At 50.1% G+C, this 25,979-nt stretch overlaps 1 pseudogene; it reads right to left on the bottom strand.

Annotated features, from left to right (window-relative positions):
* LOC115110398 (neurogenic locus notch homolog protein 2-like) overlaps positions 1 to 25,979 on the bottom strand; it is a 50,164-nt pseudogene that overhangs the window by 8,560 nt on the left and 15,625 nt on the right.

The raw sequence follows: 25,979 nt of genomic DNA, 5'->3' as shown, positions 1-25,979 counted from the left end.
ACATGTTGATACTTACCAGATGACAGGTACAGGCGTATCCCAGGGCTGAGCTGCTGGAGACAGAACAGGCCCCTCCGTTCTGACAGGGCTGAGACTCACACACACTGAACCTGCTCTGGCACCGCCGACCTGCACACAATAACACACACACGTTAGAGTGGCACAAACAGATACAAACACACATTTATTACACAGCAATACGACTATACACACACGCGCACCCTCCTTACCTATGAAGCCGGGCTTGCAGACACACTGGTAGTCGTTGGGGAGCTGGATGCAGTCCAGACTGTTGGCGGGGATGCAGGGGTTGGAGTGACACTCGTTGATGTCCCCCTCACACCTCTCTCCAGTGAAGCCAGGGGGACAGTTACAGCGGTAGCCCCCCACTCTGTCCACACAGGTACCGTTGTTCAGACACTTAGGAGGAGTCCCGCGCAGCCGCAGAGGAGGAGCACAGTCATCCTCGTTGATCTCACACAGAACACCTGTAGGAGAGATGGACAGGTATCAACATTGAGTATGTTTACAGGCACACTAGTAATGAAATATCAAACTGAGTATGGCATATGGAGTATAGTCATGTAAACACCTTACTCTGCTTATCTTTAATCAGCGTAAGGCTATAATGGTAGTAAGCATACGCAGATTAAAACACCTGGTTTTCTGAGCAATCTTCTCTAATTATTAGGACATGTGGGAGTATGGAAGAGGACATGTTATGAGTATGGACGAGGACACGTTGTGAGTATGGAAGAGGACATGTTGTGAGTATGGAAGAGGACACGTTGCGAGTATGGAAGAGGACATGTTGCGAGTATGGAAGAGGACATGTTGTGAGTATGGAAGAGGACATGGGTGAGTATGGAAGAGGACATGTTATGAGTATGGAAGAGGACATGTTGTGAGTATGGAAGAGGACACGTTGCGAGTATGGAAGAGGACACGTTGCGAGTATGGAAGAGGACATGGGTGAGTATGGAAGAGGACATATTATGAGTATGGAAGAGGACATGTTGTGAGTATGGAAGAGGACACGTTGCGAGTATGGAAGAGGACACGTTGCGAGTATGGAAGAGGACATGTTGTGAGTATGGAAGAGGACATGTTGTGAGTATGGAAGAGGACATGTTGTGAGTATGGAAGAGGACATGGGTGAGTATGGAAGAGGACATATTGTGAGTATGGAAGAGGACATGTTGTGAGTATGGAAGAGGACATGTTGTGAGTATGGAAGAGGACACGTTGCGAGTATGGAAGAGGACATGGGTGAGTATGGAAGAGGACATATTGTGAGTATGGAAGAGGACATGTTGTGAGTATGGAAGAGGTCATGTTGTGAGTATGGAAGAGGACATGTTGTGAGTATGGAAGAGGACATGTTATGAATATGGAAGAGGACATGTTATGAGTATGGAAGAGGACATGTTGTGAGTATGGAAGAGGACATGTTATGAGTATGGAAGAGGACATGTTGCGAGTATGGAAGAGGACACGTTGCAAGTATGGAAGAGGACATGTTGTGAGTATGGAAGAGGACATGTTGTGAGTATGGAAGAGGACATGTTGTGAGTATGGAAGAGGACACGTTGCGAGTATGTAAGAGGACATGTTGTGAGTATGGAAGAGGACACGTTGCGAGTATGGAAGAGGACATGTTGCGAGTATGGAAGAGGACATGTTGTGAGTATGGAAGAGGACACGTTGCGAGTATGGAAGAGGACATGGGTGAGTATGGAAGAGGACATGTTGTGAGTATGGAAGAGGACATGGGTGAGTATGGAAGAGGACATGTTATGAGTATGGAAGAGGACATGTTGTGAGTATGGAAGAGGACACGTTGCGAGTATGGAAGAGGACACGTTGCGAGTATGGAAGAGGACATGGGTGAGTATGGAAGAGGACATATTATGAGTATGGAAGAGGACATGTTGTGAGTATGGAAGAGGACACGTTGCGAGTATGGAAGAGGACACGTTGCGAGTATGGAAGAGGACATGTTGTGAGTATGGAAGAGGACATGTTGTGAGTATGGAAGAGGACATGTTGTGAGTATGGAAGAGGACATGTTGTGAGTATGGAAGAGGACATGTTGTGAGTATGGAAGAGGACATGGGTGAGTATGGAAGAGGACATATTGTGAGTATGGAAGAGGACATGTTGTGAGTATGGAAGAGGACATGTTGTGAGTATGGAAGAGGACACGTTGCGAGTATGGAAGAGGACATGGGTGAGTATGGAAGAGGACATATTGTGAGTATGGAAGAGGACATGTTGTGAGTATGGAAGAGGTCATGTTGTGAGTATGGAAGAGGACATGTTGTGAGTATGGAAGAGGACATGTTATGAATATGGAAGAGGACATGTTATGAGTATGGAAGAGGACATGTTGTGAGTATGGAAGAGGACATGTTATGAGTATGGAAGAGGACATGTTGCGAGTATGGAAGAGGACACGTTGCGAGTATGGAAGAGGACATGTTGTGAGTATGGAAGAGGACATGTTGTGAGTATGGAAGAGGACATGTTGTGAGTATGGAAGAGGACACGTTGCGAGTATGGAAGAGGACATGTTGTGAGTATGGAAGAGGACACGTTGCGAGTATGGAAGAGGACATGTTGCGAGTATGGAAGAGGACATGTTGTGAGTATGGAAGAGGACACGTTGCGAGTATGGAAGAGGACATGGGTGAGTACAGAAGAGGACATGGGTGAGGACAGAAGAGGACATGTGAGTACGGAGGAGGACATGGGTGAGGACAGAAGAGGACATGGGTGAGGACAGAAGAGGACATGGGTGAGGACAGAAAAAGACATGGGTGAGTACAGAAGAGGACATGGGTGAGGACAGTTCTCTCCTTCACTGCAGCCGAGGTGAGTAAGACATTTAAACGTGTTAACCCTCGCAAGGCTGCAGGCCCAGACGGCATCCCCAGCCGCGCCCTCAGAGCATGCGCAGACCAGCTGGCCGGTGTGTTTACGGACATATTCAATCAATCCCTATACCAGTCTGCTGTTCCCACATGCTTCAAGAGGGCCACCATTGTTCCTGTTCCCAAGAAAGCTAAGGTAACTGAGCTAAACGACTACCGCCCCGTAGCACTCACTTCCGTCATCATGAAGTGCTTTGAGAGACTAGTCAAGGACCATATCACCTCCACCCTACCTGACACCCTAGACCCACTCCAATTTGCTTACCGCCCAAATAGGTCCACAGACGATGCAATCTCAACCACACTGCACACTGCCCTAACCCACCTGGACAAGAGGAATACCTATGTGAGAATGCTGTTCATCGACTACAGCTCGGCATTCAACACCATAGTACCCTCCAAGCTCGTCATCAAGCTCGAGACCCTGGGTCTCGACCCCGCCCTGTGCAACTGGGTACTGGACTTCCTGACGGGCCGCCCCCAGGTGGTGAGGGTAGGCAACAACATCTCCTCCCCGCTGATCCTCAACACGGGGCCCCACAAGGGTGCGTTCTGAGCCCTCTCCTGTACTCCCTGTTCACCCACGACTGCGTGGCCACGCACGCCTCCAACTCAATCATCAAGTTTGCAGACGACACAACAGTGGTAGGCTTGATTACCAACAACGACGAGACGGCCTACAGGGAGGAGGTGAGGGCCCTCGGAGTGTGGTGTCAGGAAAATAACCTCACACTCAACGTCAACAAAACTAAGGAGATGATTGTGGAATTCAGGAAACAGCAGAGGGAACACCCCCCTATCCACATCGATGGAACAGTAGTGGAGAGGGTAGCAAGTTTTAAGTTCCTCGGCATACACATCACAGACAAACTGAATTGGTCCACTCACACTGACAGCGTCGTGAAGAAGGCGCAGCAGCGCCTCTTCAACCTCAGGAGGCTGAAGAAATTCGGCTTGTCACCAAAAGCACTCACAAACTTCTACAGATGCACAATCGAGAGCATCCTGGCGGGCTGTATCACCGCCTGGTACGGCAACTGCTCCGCCCTCAACCGTAAGGCTCTCCAGAGGGTAGTGAGGTCTGCACAACGCATCACCTGGGGCAAACTACCTGCCCTCCAGGACACCTACACCACCCGATGTTACAGGAAGGCCATAAAGATCACCAAGGACATCAACCACCCGAACCACTGCCTGTTCACCCCGCTATCATCCAGAAGGCGAGGTCAGTACAGGTGCATCAAAGCTGGGACCGAGAGACTGAAAAACAGCTTCTATCTCAAGGCCATCAGACTGTTAAACAGCCACCACTAACATTGAGTGGCTGCTGCCAACACACTGTCATTGACACTGACCCAACTCCAGCCACTTTAATAATGGGAATTGATGGGAAATGATGTAAATATATCACTAGCCACTTTAAACAATGCTACCTTATATAATGTTACTTACCCTACATTATTCATCTCATATGCATACGTATATACTGTACTCTAGATCATCGACTGCATCCTTATGTCACTAGCCACTTTAACTATGCCACTTTGTTTACTTTGTCTACATACTCATCTCATATGTATATACTGTACTCGATACCATCTACTGTATGCTGCTCTGTACCATCACTCATTCATATATCCTTATGTACATATTCCTTATCCCCTTACACTGTGTATAAGACAGTAGTTTTGGAATTGTTAGTTAGATTACTTGTTGGTTATCACTGCATTGTCGGAACTAGAAGCACAAGCATTTCGCTACACTCGCATTAACATCTGCTAACCATGTGTATGTGACAAATACAATTTGATTTGATTTGACAGAAGAGGACATGGGTGAGGACAGAAGAGGACATGGGTGAGGACAGAAGAGGACATGGGTGAGGACAGAAGAGGACATGGGTGAGGACAGAAGAGGACATGGGTGAGGACAGAAGAGGACATACCCAAGGTGCCAGGTGGGCAGGAACAGATGTAGTGTCCCACCAGGTCAATGCAGGTGCCACCGTTCTGGCACGGGTGAGACTGGCACTCGTTGACCTCCATCTCACAGTTCTCTCCGGTGTAGCCTGGCATACACTGTAGGGCCATAGACACATTCCATTAACATCATATCTATAACCATATTACAAAAACATTAAGACAATCACTTTAGAGTTATTAGACAAACTGCAGTTTATACAGAATTCTGACTTGACTAATCCGACTCACGTCACACTGGTATCCTCCCACGTAGCCCCTGCAGGTGGCGCCGTTGCGACAGTGTTTGTCCTCACAGTGGTCCACCTGGCTCTCACAGTAGCTGTCTGAGTAGTCTGTGGGACACTTACAGTAGTGGGTGTTGCCTGTGTTGACACAGTGACCTCCGTGATGACACAGCTCGTCTGTCTGCAGGCCTGGGAGCAGACAAGAGACCGGGGACGGTTATACTACGGTATGAATACAAACACATACTGCATACATGCGCTAAACCAGGGGTGTCAAACATAGGGCCTGTGGATGGTTGGAGTAAAACAAAATATATATGTACGAACTCAATATACTTTCAAATGACTCAAATCAAAACAGTGTAGTAATGATAATGGGCCGACATTCATACAGTTTGTTGACTGTCCAGCTCTCTAATAATCACCAAAATGAAGCTAGACAGTCAGGGAGCATCGGAAAATCCCACAACTATGGATAAAGGACAATTCTTTGCTAACTTTGATGGAGAGGAAATATAAAGATTTTTGTGTGTGGCCCTCTGGACCTCGTTGAAGACCGAATGAGGCCCCCGGGGAGTTTAACACCGCTGCGCTGAAAACACTTACAGTAAACACACACACACAACTAACAAGAACAGAGCATGCCTCCGTACCTCTCTTAAGCGCGGCAACCTCACAGGAAACCCCAGGGATGTCACAGTAGCGTCCAGACCAGCCTCCCAGACACTCACAGGAGAAGGAGGCGTCCTTCTGACGACAGCGCCCTCCGTTCTGACAGGGAGACGAGCGTCTGCACCAGTCCACTGGCATCTGGAGAGACAGAGAAGAGAACCAGCTTAACACCACAGTATCTGAATATGTGTTTGTGTTAATGCTTTCTAGATTAGTATAGAATAGAATAGTATAGAATATAGTATAGAATAAAATAGCATAGTATAGAAAATAATAGAATAGTATAGAATATAATAGTTTAGAATTTAATAGTATAATATAGTATAGAATATAATAGAATAACATAGAATAGTATAGAACAGAATAGTATAGTATATGCTGTGTGTGTACCTGGCAGCGGTTGCCTGTGTATCCCTTGGGACAGGAACAGCGGAAGGACTCCAGAGCGTCCTGGCAGACCCCTCCGTTGAGGCAGGGCTGGGAGTCACACTCATTCACCTCATATTGGCAGTGGGAGCCTGTGAAGCCTGAGCGACAGGTACAGGAGTAGCCGTTGATCTTGTCTGTACAGGTACCTCCGTTGAAGCATGAGCTGTGGGTGTAGGGTAAGAGATAGTTCGATCATCACTGCTGATCCATTCTGCACACATCAGAACACGCACCGTTTCAAAGGTCACAAAGGGCAGACGTGCACGCACACAAACACAGCGGGCTATGAGACTCACCTTTCAGTGCAGTCTGGGATGTTGGTCTCACAGTTAATGCCAGTGAAGCCAGGTCTGCAGGTGCAGGTGTAGCTGTTGACGTAGTCTGTGCAGGTGCCTCCGTTCTTACAGGGGGCGCTCTGACACTCGTTGACCTCCACGGCACAGCGAGGCCCCGTGAAGCCTGGCAGACAGCTACAGCGGATCGAGTTCACACCGTCCGTACAGGAACCCCCACTCAGACATGGGTCTGCAGGAAGACAGAGAGAGAGGGGTTAGGGATGCAGGAGGATGATATGTCTATACAGTACTATAGTTCTATGGATAATGTTATAAACTGGAGCTGGAGGAAGTAGAAGCAGATATGGAAGCCAGTATTGTACAGCAGCAGCAGAGACTGTGGTCCTATGGATAATGAAGTACAGTAATAGAATATTGCTAGTCTCTCATTGGTCACTCACTAGGGGCACAGTCATTGATGTCCGTCTCACAGTTGGGCCCGGTGAAGCCGCCGCGGCAGGAGCACACGAACCCTCCCAGTGTGTTGGTGCAGGTACCACGGTTCTTACACGGGTTGGCGATGCACTCGTTCATGTCAATGTTGCACAGCTGACCTTGCCATCCTTGCTGGCAGTTGCACTGGTAGCCCAGGTAGTCAGGTGTGTTGGTGCACAGGGCAAGGTTGGCGCAGGGGTTGGGGGAGCAGGGGGTGAGCACGTCGGCACAGGTGGGCCCGCTGTAGGGCAGCTCACACAGACAGGTGAAACTGGCCACGCCGTCCACACACGTGCCCTGGTTCAGACACGGACTGGACGAACACTCGTTGATGTTGACCTGGCACAGGTTACCTAGGCAACGCAGGACAGAGCGACACATGGGAGATGTGTTAGATTACGATACAGAGTAGAGTCATTGAGTAGGTTCATTTAACATGGGGATAAACCTTACTAAGTAAACTAGTAAACTGTGTCACCCGCTGCAGTTATTTTAGATATACACTAGGGGGCGTTATGAGCCAGTATATTAGATGGGACCCTTTATGGATGATCTGGAAACCAAACCAAACAAGGACTCTTGAGTTGTGTGAAGCATCAGTTGGCATCAGAACAACGTACAGAAGTTTACACGGTCTGTAGATGTTCAAATGTTTTGGTGCATACATGCATCTCCAAGTTTACTTTCAAACAGTGATTGGTGTTTATCTACCATGTGTTTGTATACTGTGAGAGTGTATACATCACGGGTGCCTGGTGTATGTTTGTAGTGCCTCTGTGTGTCTAGAGATAGGGTTAGGGATAGAGATAGGGTTTGGGGTAGAGTCTGGGTTAGGGATAGAGATAGGGTTTGTGGTAGAGTTAGGGTTTGTGGTAGAGTCAGGGTCTGGGATAGAGAGGGTTCGGTGTAGAGTCAGGGTCTGGGATAGAGTCAGGGTTGGGATAGAGATAGGGTTTGTGGTAGAGTTAGGGATAGAGTCAGGGTTAGGGATAGAGTCATGGTTAGGGATAGAGATAGGGTTTGTGGTAGAGTCAGGGTCTGGGATAGAGAGGGTTCGGTGTAGAGTCAGGGTCTGGGATAGAGTCAGGGTTGGGATAGAGATAGGGTTTGTGGTAGAGTTAGGGTTAGGGATAGAGTCAGGGTTAGGGATAGAGTCATGGTTAGGGATAGAGATAGGGTTTGTGGTAGAGTCAGGGTCTGGGGTAGAGTCTGGGTTAGGGATAGAGATAGGGTTTGTGGTAGAGTCTGGGTCTGGGATAGAGATAGGGTTTGTGGTAGAGTCTGGGTCTGGGATAGAGTCAGGGTTGGGATAGAGATAGGGTTTGTGGTAGAGTCTGGGTCTGGGATAGAGTCAGGGTCAGGGATAGAGATAGGGTTTGTGGTAGAGTCAGGGTCTGGGATAGAGAGGGTTCGGTGTAGAGTCAGGGTCTGGGATAGAGTCAGGGTTGGGATAGAGATAGGGTTTGTGGTAGAGTCTGGGTTTGGGATAGAGTCAGGGTCAGGGATAGAGATAGGGTTTGTGGTAGAGTCAGGGTCTGGGATAGAGAGGGTTCGGTGTAGAGTTAGGGTCTGGGATAGAGTCAGGGTTGGGATAGAGATAGGGTTTGTGGTATGACAGCAGGCTCACCTCTGAAGCCGTGGCGACACTTGCAGGTGAATCCGTTCAGCTGATCGATGCAGGTGCCAGCGTTCTGACAGGGGCTGGGCAGACAGTCATTACGGTCTAGGTCACAGTTCTTCCCCACCCAGCCGGGCTCACAGTCACAGCGGTAGCCGTTGATGTCGTCTCTGCAGGCGCCGTGCACACAGGGGTTGCTGCCACACTCGTCCACCTGGGAGTAACAGTAGGGAGGCTGGAAGCCCTCGGGACACTGGCAGTGGAAGCCGTTCTCCTCGTCCACACACGTCCCCCCGTTCCTGCAGGGTCCGGACGAGCACTCGTCCATCTCCACGTTGCACAGAGGGCCGGTGAAGCCTGGTTTGCACACGCAGTCGTAGCGGTTGATGCCGTCCTTGCAGATGCCATAGTCACATGGTTTGCTGGCGCAGTCATCAAAGTTAATCTCACAGTTGGTACCTGTGTGTACAAGAGAGAGAACACCAATCAAACAGCAGTACTAAGACAGAGACCCCAGCAGAAACTCTGTGTCCATAATCAGAAAAAAGTAGAAGATATTTAGTGTTGTGAATCTCTGTTGGTACTGCTCTCTCACCCGAGGTACCGTGCTGACACTGGCAGATGTACTTGTTGACCTGGTCCACACACTTGCCCCCATTCTGGCAGGGGTTACTGTGGCACTCGTTCAGCTGGTTCTCGCAGCGGTAACCCGTGTAGCCCGCCTCGCAGTTACACGTGTAGCTGGCGATGCCGTCCACGCAGGTGCCGTGGTGGCACGGGTCGGGCTGGCAGTTGTTGGTGTTGCTCTCGCACAGTGTGCCCTCGTACCCTTGGGGAAGAGACAACAGGAATTAGAACAGGCCTCCTGGGGTTTCTTTGCGTCTCACTCTTCATCTTTTAGACAGTTTTTTTGTCTTTAAATCCGCCTGCCACCTCTCCTCATCCAAACCCCTCCTACCATTTCCCCTCTCCCATTCACTTCTCTCCATCTCCACTTCCCTCTTTATCCCTCTCTATTCCCTCCCCCTATTTCCCACTTTCTCTCTCTATGAAAGCTTCTACAGTTTGGAGTTCTGGGCCCTGTGGTTTCCATGCCGACGGTGGTGTGTGTGTGTGTGTGTGTGTGAGACTGAGCAGTGTTAGTTGGTTCGTTAGTGTGCAGAGCAGAGCCGTGTGGTGAGTTGAGTGCTGCTATGCCGGGTGCTAGGTAGGCCCCATCGTGCTGTGGGCCAGGGGACAGGGCCTTGCGGTGTAGAAGGAGTAGGGCCCTTGACAAGGCTCACAGGCCTGGCTTTGTTCCCACCGGGGACAATGGTCCGCGCCACGTCTAACAGGGCCACTTCACTCAACAACAGAGGGGGGGGGGGGTGTGGGGACACAGGGAATACCAAGCAGCTGGTCACCGTTAAACAATGCAACAGGCTCCCCCATACACACACATACACACACACTAGACCAACTAACACAAACACACCTGCTCAAGAAACATGCTAAAAACAGCTGAGCTGTTCACAGTCTTACACATAGATGTTAATATGAATGGGAATGACCTTGAGTGAGCTAAGATATACCACAAGGCCAGTGCAGCGTGTTGGGGTGTGTGGGGGTATGTATTGTGGGGTACAGAGGAACAGATGTCGGGGGGATGACCAGCCCCAACCCCCCCGCACCCCCAGCAGCTGCTGGCCCTGGGTGACCCTGTGTGTGATCCTGGGGTCCGAGGGACCGGCTGGGGAGAAGAGGGGGATTAGGGGCCTCAGTCCAGCCTCAACCCCAGCCCAGCCTCAACCCGAGCCCGGCTCTCAACCCCAGCCCGGTCTCAACCCCAGCCCGGTCTCAACCCCAGCCCAGACTCAACCCCAGCCCAGCCTCAACCCCAGCCCAGCCTCAACCCCAGCCCAGTCTCAACCCCAGCCCAGCCTCAACCCCAGCCCAGTCTCAACCCCAGCCCAGTCTCAACCCCAGCCCAGCCTCAACCCCAGCCTAGTCTCAACCCCAGCCCAGCCTCAACCCACGCCCAGCCTCAACACCAGCCCAGTCTCAACCCCAGCCCAGTCTCAACCCCAGCTCAGTCTCAACCCAAGCTCAGCCTCAGTCCCAGTCCATCTCCAGCAACAGTCTCCCAGGTCCAGTCCAACCAGCAGTCTGAGGCCGCAACAGACACACAACCAGGGAGTCATCTGACCCGACCATCACACTCACTCTCACTGAGACCATCACCATCTATAACACCTATAGAGGTGAGGGGACAGACTAGGGGCTGACTGTCAGTCTAGGACAGTCTAGGACCACTCATGTATGTACACACTGACACACACAAACACAGAACACACACGTGGACATAAAGAAATGGACATTATTATTGCTCCTTACCTTCAGCACAGCGGCACTCGTATCCGTTGGGCCGGTCGTAACACTTGGCTCCGTTCTGGCAGGGCGTGCTGGCGCACTCATCAATGTCGATCTGACACATGGTGCCAGTAAACCCTGGGACAGGCAAATACAGAGGTGAGGGGTCAGAGAAAAGCTCTGGTAGACGGGTCAACAGTGAGGTCAGCCAGAGGTCTCCAGGCTAGGTTAGGGGTGGGACGTCCGTACAGTGGGATGGTAAGGCTCTAAAGTGTCTGGGTGATCCATGGACTTGAAACGTCTACTGTGATCCACAGTGTAGGACCTAAACATGGTTCTGGAGGGGGTTAGGCTCTGCAATGTCTGGAATCTGCAGTGTTCTGTTACGTCTGGACTATGATGCATTCTGGGATGTGTGGTGAATTTGAGAATGTCTGGACTCCTAAGGACTATGTCGTGTTCTGGAATGTCTGCTAATGTCAAGTCACGGTTCCAACTTCCAACACGTCTACCAATCGCTTAACCCAGCAACATTTTATCTCCCACATGCTTACCATTTAAATGGATTTCTTGCCCCGACATTAATGTAAATGTCAAACCAGAATAGTGAGTATGACTAATGCCTTGGTCAACTAGCTGAGGCATTTCATCTTGTACACGTTCTTCTACAGTGTCTGAAACAGCTCGTTCTCAATTTGTTGAGACGGAAACACCAAAGTAGGCTTCAAATGAACTTGTATTCCATGTCTGAAAAAAGTTTAGCTGGCAAAGCAACAGAAATCAATGGGGAAGGGGCCCATGGAGGAGTCAATTGGTGCGGTCGGTTTAGGAATACCTAGTGGTAATTAACAGTGTGAAGAGGATGGACCTGGTCTGTGTCTCTGTGTTGCTGCTTGGGGCAGGAGGTTAGAGGGGGAGAGACAGTGGGATTGTTTTCTCTCTCAGGGACCCCCCCGCCTGCCTGCATCAGCTACATAGGCTCAATAGCTAGATGGGGGGTGGGGGGGTGTCTGCCCCAGATGTAAATTGCCAACCTGAATAAGAATCTCATTAGTAGGACTGCTGTCCCTTCCACATTCCACTATAGATGGGGAGAGGAAGGGGGAGGGGTTGTGGTGGGGGGGGGGGTCACAATAGTGTCTTTGTTCAGTGGAAAGGATAGGCAGGCTGCCTCTGGGGCCTGCGTGGCTTTTATGACTGGGCTTGGTCGCTCTAAACTCCCATCAGACAAAACTAGCAAGAGGAGCACTGATTCACAGGGACATTTAACTCTACATCTCACACCTGTTCGGTTCACACTGACCAACAGGTCAGCTATTTTCATTCATGAAAGGCCGGAGAGGTTCTTTGCTGTACCTCAACAGCTCAGAGAGACTCAGACATGATGGTCTTACCTGGCTGGCAGGTGCATGTGAAGCCGTTGACCATGTCCCGGCAGATACCGTCGTTCACACAAGGGTTGCTCTCACACTCATCCACATCCACCTCACAGTAGGTCCCCATGTAGCCTGGTAAGTAAATATGCATATATATATATATTAACATATATATTATTGGATTTTTAAACAGGACAATCAACATAATTATTATAGAACAGCCTCTGCATACACATTATTAACACAAATATCAAAGATCACATTTATTCATAAAATACAAAACTGTGAAGTGAAAAAGGATTCATTCTGGGCCCTTCTATGTCCATGAGACGTGACTATATAGTTTCCCTATCTATCTAGGGGACTTCTAGCAGTGGAAAGAGTTCATACAGTCTCAAGGGGCCACAGAAGGTTTTCAATCAACACTGCTCTTGTCAAGAGTCCCAAACCACAGGGGGAACGTTAGCTTTTACTCCCAGGATGGGAAACCATCACAAATACACCTAATTGAAGTGCTGTCTGGGCTAAGGCTGCAACCTGTATCACCAAACCCCACCGTGGTTCCACACGGTATTACCACTCCCTGTCCCTGGGTCATCTTCCCCTTAAGTTTACATACACCTTAGCCAAATACATTTAAACTCAGTTTTTCACAATTTATGATTGTGGATGTCTTAAGGTGAACGCACCTTACGCAATTTGTAAGTCGCTCTGGATAAGAGCGTCTGCTAAATGACTTAAATGTAAAATGTAAAACAACTGTCCTATATTCAGTGGAACCGTGCTATAGAGTGTTGCAGCGTCCCCTCCATTGAGGTGAAGCTGAGTGTGGAGTGGGCCGCGGTGGCTCTGAAGAGACAGAAGCGGCGTGGAATCAGGAAGAATCGGCCACTCCACATGGCGCTCCACCAGGCTAGCCGATGATGAGGAGGGAGAGAGAGAGAGGAAGGCGGCTGTCTGTGGAAAATGAATGGGGAGGTGGAGGGGAACGGGGAGGGTAGAATCTCTGGGAAAAAGCCTCTCTCCCTTCTCTTCTCTGTGTGTGTATGAGGGGTGTAAAGTGGAGCACAGAGGAGCCCTATTGTTCTGCTCCATTCCCACCACTCCACCGCTCATTATTATTCACAGCACACTCCTCCCCCTCGCCTCGCTTCTCTCTCTCCCTCTCTCTCTCTCCATCCAGCCCTATAGACCACGACTCCCATCCCAAATTTGCATAGTCCCCCAAACCAAACCCCCAGCCAGCATGCATGGCCTGAGGACGGTGCCGTGCGTGAGAGTCTCAATGTGTTTGTGAAGGAGGGTCGGGAGCCTTGACTCTGTACCATTCTAACTAACACACTGGCTGGCTGTCTTACTGGGACCACCGATGTCAAGGTTATGAGCACCTCTCTAACCCACTACCACCACCAGCACCACCACCACCAGTAGCAGCAGCAGTGAGAACGTGTTACATAATAAGATCTAGTGCCTAGGGAAGGTGGAGGGTTAGAGCTGTGGCTACTGCTGCTCTGGGAAAGTCAAGTGTAAAGAACATCATCTCCAGAGTGTCTGGGGCTCAGAGGGTCTATAGTAAACAAGAGGGATGGGAGATCAGTGAGAAATGAGATCAGAGGACTGGGCTGTAGTTCCCTGGATGTAAATTCCCTAGCTGTAGTTCCCTGACCGTAGTTACTTGGCTGTAGTTCCCTGGCTGTAGTTCCTTGGCTGTAGTTCCCTGGTTGTAGTTCCCTGGCTGTAGTTCCCTAGCTGTAGTTCCCTGGCTGTAGTTCCCTGGCTGTAGTTCCCTAGCTGTAGTTCCCTGGCTGTAGTTCCCTAGCTGTAGTTCCCTGACCATAGTTCCTTGGCTGTAGTTCCCTGGCTGTAGTTCCCTAGCTGTAGTTCCCTGGCTGTAGTTCCCTGGCTGTAGTTCCCTGACCGTAGTTCCTTGGCTGTAGTATCCTGGCTGTAGTTCCCTAGCTGTAGTTCCCTGGCTGTAGTTCCCTGGCTGTAATTCCCTAGCTGTAGTTCCCTAGCTGTAGTTCCCTGACCGTAGTTCCTTGGCTGTAGTTCCCTGGCTGTAGTTCCCTAGCTGTAGTTCCCTGGCTGTAGTTCCCTAGCTGTAGTTCCCTGACCATAGTTCCTTGGCTGTAGTTCCCTGGCTGTAGTTCCCTAGCTGTAGTTCCCTGGCTGTAGTTCCCTAGCTGTAGTTCCCTAGCTGTAATTCCCTAGCTGTAGTTCCCTGACCGTAGTTCCTTGGCTGTAGTTCCCTGGCTGTAGTTCCCTAGCTGTAGTTCCCTGGCTGTAGTTGTAGTTCCCTGGCTGTAGTTCCCTAGCTGTAGTTCCCTGGCTGTAGTTCCCTAGCTGTAGTTCCCTGGCTGTAGTTCCCTAGCTGTAGTTCCCTGGCTGTAGTTCCGTAGCTGTAGTTCCTTGGCTGTAGTTCTCTGGTTGTAGTTCAGTAGCTGTAGTTCCCTGTAGTTCCCTAGCTGTACTTCTCCTTGGTCCTCTGGCTGTAGTTCAGTAGCTGTAGTTCCCTGTAGTTCCCTAGCTGTACTTATCCGTAGTTCTCTGGTTGTAGTTCAGTAGCGGTAGTTCCCTGTAGTTCCCTAGCTGTACTTCTCCGTAGTTCCCTGGTTGTAGTTCCCTGGCTGTAGTTCCCTAGCTGTAGTTCCCTGGCTGTAGTTCCTTGGCTGTAGTTCCCTAGCTGTAGTTCCCTGGCTGTAGTTCCCTGACCGTAGTTCCTTGGCTGTAGTTCCCTGGCGGTAGTTCCGTAGCTGTAGTTCCCTGGCTGTAGTTCTGTAGCTGTAGTTCCCTGGCTGTAGTTCCCTAGCTGTAGTTCCCTGGCTGTAGTTCCCTAGCTGTAGTTCCCTGGCTGTAGTTCCCTGGCTGTAGTTCCCTGGCTGTAGTTCCTTGGCTGTAGTTCTCTGGTTGTAGTTCAGTAGCTGTAGTTCCCTGTAGTTCCCTAGCTGTACTTCTCCTTGGTTCTCTGGCTGTAGTTCAGTAGCTGTAGTTCCCTGTAGTTCTCTAGCTGTACTTATCCGTAGTTCTCTGGTTGTAGTTCAGTAGCGGTAGTTCCCTGTAGTTCCCTAGCTGTATTTCTCTGTAGTTCTCTGGCTGTAGTTCAGTAGCTGTAGTTCCCTGTAGTTCCCTAGATGTACTTCTCCGTAGTTCCCTGGTTGTAGTTCCGTAGCTGTAGTTCCCTAGCTGTATTTCTCTGACTTTAGTTCCGTAGCTGTAGTTCTCCGTAGTTCTCTGGTTGTAGTTCCGTAGCTGTAGTTCCCTGTAGTTCCCTAGCTGTATTTCTCTGACTTTAGTTCCCTAGCTGTACTTCTCCGTAGTTCTCTGGTTGTAGTTCCGTAGCTGTAGTTCCCTGTAGTTCCCTAGCTGTATTTCTCTGACTTTAGTTCCGTAGCTGTAGTTCCCTGTAGTTCCCTAGCTGTATTTCTCTGACTTTAGTTCCGTAGCTGTAATTCCCTGTAGTTCCCTAGCTGTATTTCTCTGACTTTAGTTCCGTAGCTGTAGTTCCCTGTAGTTCCCTAGCTGTATTTCTCTGACTTTAGTTCCGTAGCTGTAGTTCCCTGTAGTTCCCTAGCTGTATTTCTCTGACTTTAGTTCCGTAGCTGTAGTTCCCTGTAGTTCCCTAGCTGTATTTCTCTGACTTTAGTTCCCTAGCTGTATTTCTCTGACTTTAGTTCCGTAGCTGTAGTTCCCTGTAGTTCCCTAGCTGTATTTCTCTGACTTTAGTTCTGTAGCTGTAGTTCCCTGTAGTTCCCTAGCTGTATTTCTCAGATTTTAGTTCCATAGCTGTAGTTCCCTGTAGTTCCCTAGCTGTATTTCTCTGACTTTAGTTCCGTAGCTGTAGTTCCCTGTAGTTCCCTAGCTGTATTTCTCTGACTTTAGTTCCGTAGCTGTAGTTCCCTGTAGTTCCCTAGCTGTATTTCTCTGACTTTAGTTCCGTAGCTGTAGTTCCCTGTAGTTCCCTAGCTGTATTTCTCTGACTTTAGTTCCGTAGCTGTAGTTCCCTGTAGTTCCTAGCTGTATTTCTCTGACTTTAGTTCCGTAGCTGTAATTCCCTGTAGTTCCCTAGCTGTATTTCTCTGACTTTAGTTCCGTAGCTGTAGTTCCCTGTAGTTCCCTAGCTGTATTTCTCAGATTTTAGTTCCGTAGCTGTAATTCCCTGTAGTTCCCTAGCTGTATTTCTCTGACTTTAGTTCCGTAGCTGTAGTTCCCTGTAGTTCCCTAGCTGTATTTCTCTGACTTTAGTTCCGTAGTTGTAGTACCCTGTAGTTCCCTAGCTGTATTTCTCTGACTTTAGTTCCGTAGCTGTAGTTCCCTGTAGTTCCCTAGCTGTATTTCTCTGACTTTAGTTCCGTAGCTGTAGTTCCCTGTAGTTCCCTAGCTGTATTTCTCTGACTTTAGTTCCGTAGCTGTAGTTCCCTGTAGTTCCCTAGCTGTATTTCTCTGACTTTAGTTCCGTAGCTGTAATTCCCTGTAGTTCCCTAGCTGTATTTCTCTGACTTTAGTTCCGTAGCTGTAGTTCCCTGTAGTTCCCTAGCTGTATTTCTCTGACTTTAGTTCCGTAGCTGTAGTTCCCTGTAGTTCCCTAGCTGTATTTCTCTGACTTTAGTTCCGTAGCTGTAGTTCCCTAGCTGTATTTCTCTGACTTTAGTTCCGTAGCTGTAGTTCCCTGTAGTTCCCTAGCTGTATTTCTCTGACTTTAGTTCCGTAGCTGTAATTCCTGTAGTTCCCTAGCTGTATTTCTCTGACTTTAGTTCCGTAGCTGTAGTTCCCTGTAGTTCCCTAGCTGTATTTCTCTGACTTTAGTTCCGTAGCTGTAGTTCCTGTAGTTCCCTAGCTGTATTTCTCTGACTTTAGTTCCATAGCTGTAATTCCCTGTAGTTCCCTAGCTGTATTTCTCTGACTTTAGTTCCGTAGCTGTAGTTACTTGTAGTTCCCTAGCTGTATTTCTCTGACTTTAGTTCCGTAGCTGTAGTTCCCTGTAGTTCCCTAGCTGTATTTCTCTGACTTTAGTTCCGTAGCTGTAGTTCCCTGTAGTTCCCTAGCTGTATTTCTCTGACTTTAGTTCCGTAGCTGTAGTTCCCTGTAGTTCCCTAGCTGTATTTCTCTGACTTTAGTTCCGTAGCTGTAGTTCCCTGTAGTTCCCTAGCTGTATTTCTCTGACTTTAGTTCCGTAGCTGTAGTTCCCTGTAGTTCCCTAGCTGTATTTCTCTGACTTTAGTTCCGTAGCTGTAGTTCCCTAGCTGTATTTCTCTGACTTTAGTTCCGTAGCTGTAGTTCCCTGTAGTTCCCTAGCTGTATTTCTCTGACTTTAGTTCCGTAGCTGTAATTCCCTGTAGTTCCCTAGCTGTATTTCTCTGACTTTAGTTCCGTAGCTGTAGTTCCCTGTAGTTCCCTAGCTGTATTTCTCTGACTTTAGTTCCGTAGCTGTAATTCCCTGTAGTTCCCTAGCTGTATTTCTCTGACTTTAGTTCCGTAGCTGTAGTTCCCTGTAGTTCCCTAGCTGTATTTCTCTGACTTTAGTTCCGTAGCTGTAGTTCCCTGTAGTTCCCTAGCTGTATTTCTCTGACTTTAGTTCCATAGCTGTAATTCCCTGTAGTTCCCTAGCTGTATTTCTCTGACTTTAGTTCCGTAGCTGTAGTTACTTGTAGTTCCCTAGCTGTATTTCTCTGACTTTAGTTCCGTAGCTGTAGTTCCCTGTAGTTCCCTAGCTGTATTTCTCTGACTTTAGTTCCGTAGCTGTAGTTCCCTGTAGTTCCCTAGCTGTATTTCTCTGACTTTAGTTCCGTAGCTGTAGTTCCCTGTAGTTCCCTAGCTGTATTTCTCTGACTTTAGTTCCGTAGCTGTAGTTCCCTGTAGTTCCCTAGCTGTATTTCTCTGACTTTAGTTCCGTAGCTGTAGTTACTTGTAGTTCCCGGGATGCATTTCTGTGCTGTGAGGTGTCTCCAGGTGGTCGGGGCGCGATGTGTTCCTACCTGGCATGCAGATGCAGGTAAACTCTCCGATGCGGTCCAGACAGGTGGCATCGTTCTGGCAGGGCATGGACAGACACTCGTTGATGTCGATCTCACAGCGTGGGCCGGCGTAGCCTCGGCCACACTGGCACTGGAAGGACCCCTCCGTGTTCACACACTTCCCAAAGTGTTCACAGGGGTTGGCACCTGCAGGCAGAGGGAACAGGGGTCAGTGCACCTGCTCACACACAGTACATATAGGGCGGGGCCAGGTGAGATAGGACCAACACAAAGCAGAGGTTGGTGCTAAATAATATCCCCTCTTACCAATGGAACACTCGTCCATGTCCTGGTTGCAGGCTCCGCCCACGAAGCCGGCGGGACAGGTGCAGATGGCGCGCCCGTTCAGGGGGTTGGTGTCACACACGGCGCCCTCGTTACATGGGTTGCTGACACAGGCGTCGTCCAGGTGACAGAGCAGACCTGAGGGAAGGGACACAGGGACAAACAGAGTCATGTCAGGAACACTGTCCTAACTAACATACAGCTGACGAGGACTGCAAAAATCTGGATGCTTCCCTGGTTTTCCAGACCGGGATTTCAGGAAAACTAGGTAATTTGGGGAAAGTTCCCGGCAACAGTGGACCAGCGGACTCACCGGTTTTCCCCACGGGGCATTCGCAGAAGAAGGACGCCACGCGGTCGTGGCAGGTAGCGCCGTTGAAGCACACGGCGGTGGCACAGTCGTCGATGTTCTCGCTGCAGTCGTCTCCCGTCCAGCCGTTGACGCACACGCAGGTGTGCCCCCCGATGGTGTTGAAGCAGGTGCCTCCGTTATGGCAGGCGTTGGGCTGCATAAGGCACTCATTGACATCCTCTGCACAGTACTGACCTGTCCACTCAGGTGAGCACTGGCAATTATAGGTGTTGACTCCATCCACACACAGGCCTCCATTCATACACCTATGCCCTGGGCAGTCGTCCACGTTCGTCTCACAGTTGTGTCCCTCAAACCCTGACAGAGACAGAGAGAGCAGAGAGGAGGGAAAGAGAGAGAGAGAGAGAGAGAGAGAGGTGAGCCAAGAAGCCAAGTCTCTGGGATAACAGGCACTCCCATTAGAGTTAAGTGCTCACTAACACATCCAATGCCCCCCACTTCCATTCATATGGTCTTCCTAAACATTCCCCTCTGCTTCCCACAGCCGTAGAGGTGAAGGGCAGAGAGGGGCAGTAAAAGTGTTTACATGTTCTCATGGCGTGGTGTTTCCCACAGTAGGTAGCAGCAGCAGCAGAGCACCAGGGAGGCCCCTGACACCACCGGGCTGCTGACACACAGCGCTGTGCTGCGCTACAGAGGTCCACTACTCCCTGCCATGTTTGCTTGTTTTATAATCTCTCTCAGTTTCAATGACTTCCTCTCCGGCCCAGAGACATTTCCTGTCAGCTCCCAGGAGGGAAGCCAGGAGGGCCATGAAGTAAATTCCTCCTAAAGGGAGCAGTTTGGAGTAGAGCAGCGGCCCACTCTCCTCTCCCAACCCCCGTTTGTCCCCCCCATCCCGTCAACAAGCCCACTCTCCTCTCCCAACCCCAGTTTGTCCCCCCCATCCCGTCAACAAGCTATTAATAGCAGCCAGAGAGAGAGAGAGAGAGAAAGGCATGGGAACCCTGAGAAAGACATGGGGTTTATAGTGACTGGCGGGGCTCTGGGGTCTGTGTGTGTGTGTGTGTGTGTGTGTGTGTGTGTGTGTGTGTGTGTGTGTGTAGGCCAGTTTATAAGCCAATCAGCTTACCTGGCAGGCAGGCACAGTCATAGGTGTGATCTCCGGTCGGGCGGCAGGTGCCCCCGTTGATGCACTGGGAGGGGGCGCAGGGCAGGGAGGACACCTCGCAGGTGCGCCCGCTGTACCCAGGTGGGCACTGGCAGCGGAAGGAACCATGGGTGTTCATGCAGAGGCCTGCGTTGAGACAGACGCCAGACTTGCGGCACTCGTCGATATCGTTGCGGCAGTTCTTCCCCTGGAACCCGGGCGGGCAGGAACAGTTATAGTGGTTATTCCAACTGGCACAGCGGGCACCATTGGCACAGGGGCTGGTGGCACAGGCGTCGATGAGGGAGCAGTCTTGACCTGAGGATAGATAAGGGATGCAATGTCTCATTATGAACATTTTAGTTAACACCTAAACCTAATATATGCTTTATAACTTGTTATTAGCATGCATGAGCCTTCAACTGCCTCTCATCATTGTACTTACATACTTACATAAACGTGCACAGATCAGCTCTTTCCCACACCACTCTCTCAGGAAACACTGATCCACATGGACAGACAGACAGACGTACCTCTGAACCCTCTCTGGCACACACAGGTGAATTGTGGCATTCCGTTGGCCACCTGGCTCTTGCAGGCGGCTCCGTTGAGGCATGGCGACCGGTGACAGGGGTCCAGGCTTTGGCACAGAGGGCCGATGTACCCCGGCCGACATCTGGACACAAATACGGAACACAGCATGTTAGACCCTAGGTTAGAAGAGCAGCAGGCCTCAGAGCTGAGGCTGTTGGGAGAGATGTGAAACTAGTGTGATTTCCAGCCAAAAGCCAGGCAGGCAACCCCCTTCCCAGCTCCCTCCCTGTTCCTGCTCCACCCCCTGATAGACACCTTGGCAGGCGCCCCTGACTCTGACCCTGGAAGGAGTCAGTCCCCTTGGCCCTGGACTGGGTGGGTTCCATTCAGTCAGAATATTTATACTGCAAGCACACACACACACACACATTACACACACACTATTTCTAATTCGGAAACAGATGTAAGCCATCAGTCATTGTCTTTCTCTCTTGTCTGTAAAAGACAAGACATGCACTCTCCGTTTCCCTCTCCCTCCGTTGTTCCCAGCTGGAAAGCATCACTCTCTCCATGCCAGTTCACATTCTTCCACCATTACTCCTTTTCCGCACTTCAGCTCTCACTTTTCCCCTCGTACGTTAAAACAAGCACGCCCAAAAACCAGCAGCTTACAAAAGCATGTCAACAATGTCACAGACCACCTGTGACATAGCTGACCTATGAGAGATGCAGACTCCACTAACACAACATTTCACTGACTGAGAGCTGCTTTGGAACGATTCTAAAGACTAGGTGAGAAATAAATGTCTCTGCTTCCTGGGCCTCTTCCTAGTGGTTGTTTTCCAGTAACGCATCACACCATCTTGATGGACGACTAAAGCCTGAACCAAAAGTGTGCAGGTAGGGTGAGATAAACAACAGGTTTCCTGTGGCCTACTCCAGGGGCCCCAGGGGAGGAAGAGCTCGGCGAAGCAGTACCTATTGGGGTCTGTTTGAGAGGGAGGCCAGTGTGATAGGTAGATAACCCTACATCCACCCATGGACAGGGAGCCCCGGTCCGGCCAAGGGATAGGGACGGGAATTGGCTCCCACTTCAAACAGGTCGTTTGAAGCTGATGACAGGGCAGTGATGGCTGGGCCCTGGCCCTCCCTTGGGGCCCACTCTCCTCTTTCACTGTAAAATAACCGCCGGGCAGAAAACAACAATGGCTTTTCCTCTTCTTTTTTGCAGGAGGGGGTAGATCATCTCTGTTACTGTTTGTGCTTCTTTTGTGACCTCAATCTGCTTTTATGACTCTGCTCTCTGACTGGGGGGCCTGAGGCTAGTGCAGGGAGAGGAGGTGCAGTTTCTGATCCGTAGGGGCCACTCTTCTTGTGGGTTTCCAGGCCCTGTGTGCTGAATACTGAGCCAGCCTGCTCTCTGACTGGGGGGCCTGAGGCTAGTGCAGGGAGAGGAGGTGCAGTTTCTGACCCGTAGGGGCCACTCTTCTTGTGGGTTTCCAGGCCCTGTGTGCTGAATACTGAGCCGGCCTGCTCTCTGTCTCTCTATTACACTGTGTTCCACTGGCTGCTCAGCTCTGCTTCCTAAAAACAAGACTGCTCAGTGTTCTGTGGCCTTTCTTTCTACCTGCCATGACAATGGCGAGACCGAGAAGCCACAGGGCTCAGCATGGAGAGGCAGGCACACCCACATGAATGTGCAGCCGTAGAGACACACACACACCGGACCTAAAATCCAGAAAAACCCAGGAAAGTCCTCCTCAGACAAGATTATTCAAGTACGCAGCTGTGATTAATTAGACAATTGTCATTTTGAACAAAACTGCCATTACAGTAAGAACATAATGGTTCTTGGCAGTTAGGACAGTGTTGGGGTCAGTTGGGACAGTGTTGAGAGTTATGCTCCTCTACATGGAAGAAGAACTTGAGCAGCTATATATATATATATATATATATATATATAGAGAGAGAGAGAGAGATCCCCCCCGCTGGCTCGCTTAGTTTCCACGGCTACTCCTTCGTGTCCCAAAGCTCCTGCAGCATAGGCCTGGCTTTCCCTATGAACCCACTCACACGCTGGGAGGTCAGATGTCAAAGGTCACCAGTCTGATTGTAATGATAATGTCAGTCAGGCTGTGGAAAGGAGGGGGCAGAGCTGGCCGGGGGATGTGGGTGGTTGTGGGAAGGCGGGGGTTGGGCGGATTCTGTTGGAGAGAGAATGTCTTTGGGAGGGTATGGGTGGGGTATAGAGGGGGTCTGGTCCAGAGATAGTCTTTGGGAGGGTATGGGTGGGGTATAGAGGGGGTCTGGTCCAGAGATAATGTCTTTGGGAGGGTATGGGTGGGGTATAGAGGGGGTCTGGTCCAGAGAGAATGTCTTTGGGAGGGTATGGGTGGGGTATAGAGGGGGTCTGGTCCAGAGAGAATGTCTTTGGGAGGGTATGGGTGGGGTATAGAGGGGGTCTGGTCCAGAGAGAATGTCTTTGGGAGGGTATGGGTGGGGTATAGAGGGGGTCTGGTCCAGAGAGAATGTCTTTGGGAGGGTATGGGTGGGGTATAGAGGGGGTCTGGTCCAGAGAGAATGTCTTTGGGAGGGTATGGGTGGGGTATAGAGGGGGTCTGGTCCAGAGAGAATGTCTTTGGGAGGGTATGGGTGGGGTATAGAGGGGGTCTGGTCCAGAGAGAATGTCTTTGGGGGGTATGGGGGGGTATAGAGGGGGTCTGGTCCAGAGAGAATGTCTTTGGGGGGGGTATGGGTGGGGTATAGAGGGGGGTCTGGTCCAGAGAGAATGTCATGTCATATTTCCTGTATTCTCTCGTCCCCTGCTCTGAAAACACTCTCTTTGAATCCCATATCCCTGTTGCCCAGGCAACCTCACAGACGAACGAGCAAGCCCTGACACCGGACCAATCACCCGCCTCACCCCCCACTCCCTCCCTCCCAAGCCTTCGTCCCCTTAGCTATTTGTCATGGCTTGGCTGGGTTTATTTAGAAGCAAATGAACTATGTCTGGAATCTAGGGTGTCACCCAGGAAGAAACGAGGACAGCGCTGTGTCGGCACAAAGAGAGGACTGGACGGACTGAGGAGGGGAAGGGGAACCGCTTGGAGGTTTTAAAACTAACAACACAGACTGACACTCAAACTCTTCTGAGGCCATTCTGTGCTGTGGCCATTTAAAACGCTGAAGAAAGAACAGCCATCTTTTACAGCCTGTTGTTCTGTTCTAAAGGCCTTCACAACAGACAGACAGGGAATAACAGCTGCTTCTAGAAACTAGCGGATGTGAGACTGTATGTGTGTGTGTTTGTCTGAGGCACAGTGAATGAGACCCGGGCAGTCACACTCAAATCTTTTTGACTTCTATTCTGTTGTTACGGCAGTTAAAAGTTTAAGGGAGAGAGGAGAATCTCAACCGACGACTGTGGAGAGAGATGCATAATGTGTGGATAACACTGACTGAGAGATGTTACAATTCAGCAAGTAACGGTGAAAGAGTATGACTGGATTGTGAGAATAAATCAGGTGTGTGTCTGTGTGTGCGTGTGTGTGTGTCTGTGTGAGTCTGTGTGTGTGTGTGTCTGTGTGTGTGTGTGTGTGTGTGTGTGTCTGTGTGTGTGTGTGTGTGTGTGTGTGTGTGTGTGTGTGTGTGTGTGTGTGTGTGTGTCTGTGTGTCTGTGTGTGTGTGTGTGTGTGTGTGTGTGTGTGTGTGTGTGTGTGTGTGTGTGTGTGTGTGTGTGTGTGTGTGTGTGTGTGTGTGTGTGTGTGTGTCTGTGTGTGTGTGTGTGTGTGTGTGTGTGTGATTGAGCAGCAGCAGCGGTAGATCAGGAGGGAATGCAGTGGAGAGATTGTTTGCTTTCCTTCCAGCCAAAACACACATTCTTTTGTCTAGGGCCTTGGCCATTGTCAACATGCTACTCTCGGAACACATAACTAAACCAGGGTTCTGTCAGTCTCGTGGCTGTGGGGGACGCTATTCTGTCCTGCACCTGTGGTTCAGTCATGCAGCCTTATCAGAATCTGGGAGTTCAGCCTTTTACAGCCATCTGGATTCCACCACTGTTGTGAAAGTCCCTGTCCGTTGAGACTGCTGTAGTGTAGCCTAGCAGAGCAGTAGCTGCTGGACCTTCGACCAGAGCCAGGGGTTGTTAAGTGTTTAGTGGTAGGATGTGGAGGGAGCAGGTGTGTGTGTGTGTGTGGGGGGGTTAGTGGTAGGATGTGGAGAGAGCAGGTGGGGGGTTGCGCAACCTGTGTCAAGATTTACTGAGGGCTGACTCCTGACCTTTGAGGAAGAGAGTGTGCCAGAGCCAGACGAGGGGGAGGCCTGTGGGGTGCAGCGGGGCCCGGGGCCAGAAAAGCCAGGGTAATCTCCTCACGTCACAACAGACCTGAGGGTTAACGCCAGCTGCAGCCCCACTCAGCCCCAGCCAGCACCATGCATCTGTCCACATCTGTCAGAGAGACTCAGGCTGTCTGGTGTTGGTCCACTCTTTATTTTACTCTTGCTAGAACAATGGAGCTATTCTGCCTGGCTGGTAGACGAGGCACGAACACCAACACACACACACACGACATTCCTTCACAAACACTCACATGCAATGGAGGTACTTTTTACACCTTCAACCAAAAGGGCACCAACGACAACAAAAACAATGCAAATATTCACATGGTATAATGTACACATCCAAACACAGGCAGGAACTTACAACACTATAGCTGCAAAGAAACACCACAGTACACATGCAAAGAAACACCACAGTACACATCCAAACACAGGCAGGAACTTACAACCACTATAGCTGCAAAGAAACACCACAGTACACATCCAAACACAGGCAGGAACTTACAACCACTATAGCTGCAAAGAAACACCACAGTACACATCCAAACACAGGCAGGAACTTACAACCACTATAGCTGCTGGAAGAGGAGGGAGGCAGTATGGTGAGCCCATCACAGGGCTGGGGATCCACTGGGAAATGACAAAACAGGTGACAATGACATTGAGCTACTCCAACGTTCTACACTTTATGGGGGACACTTCTGAACAACATCAAGGGACCCAGACAGACCTACCGCAAAGACCCATTGATTTATGTGTGTGAATCAGGACACCTCTGTTCAGCCTGTGTGTGTGACAGTAAACCCAGAGACACTTTTTCTGCTCTGTGGGTCATTGTGCAAGGTAACGCTGAGCCCACCCTCTGAGACACAATACATCACCCAGCCTGACACAGGGGTCGCAGGCCAGCTCACCTGTGGACGTCACGCCGTAATCTGTGACACGGTTCGACACACCACGGTCACGGCCTACAGAGCAACAAGTATGGATGA

Source organism: Oncorhynchus nerka, linkage group LG21 (assembly GCF_034236695.1).
Source record: "Oncorhynchus nerka isolate Pitt River linkage group LG21, Oner_Uvic_2.0, whole genome shotgun sequence".
Classification (NCBI taxonomy): Eukaryota; Metazoa; Chordata; class Actinopteri; order Salmoniformes; family Salmonidae; genus Oncorhynchus; species Oncorhynchus nerka.
The sequence above is the reverse complement of the archived record's forward strand: the minus strand, read 5'-3'. Positions and strand labels throughout refer to the sequence as shown.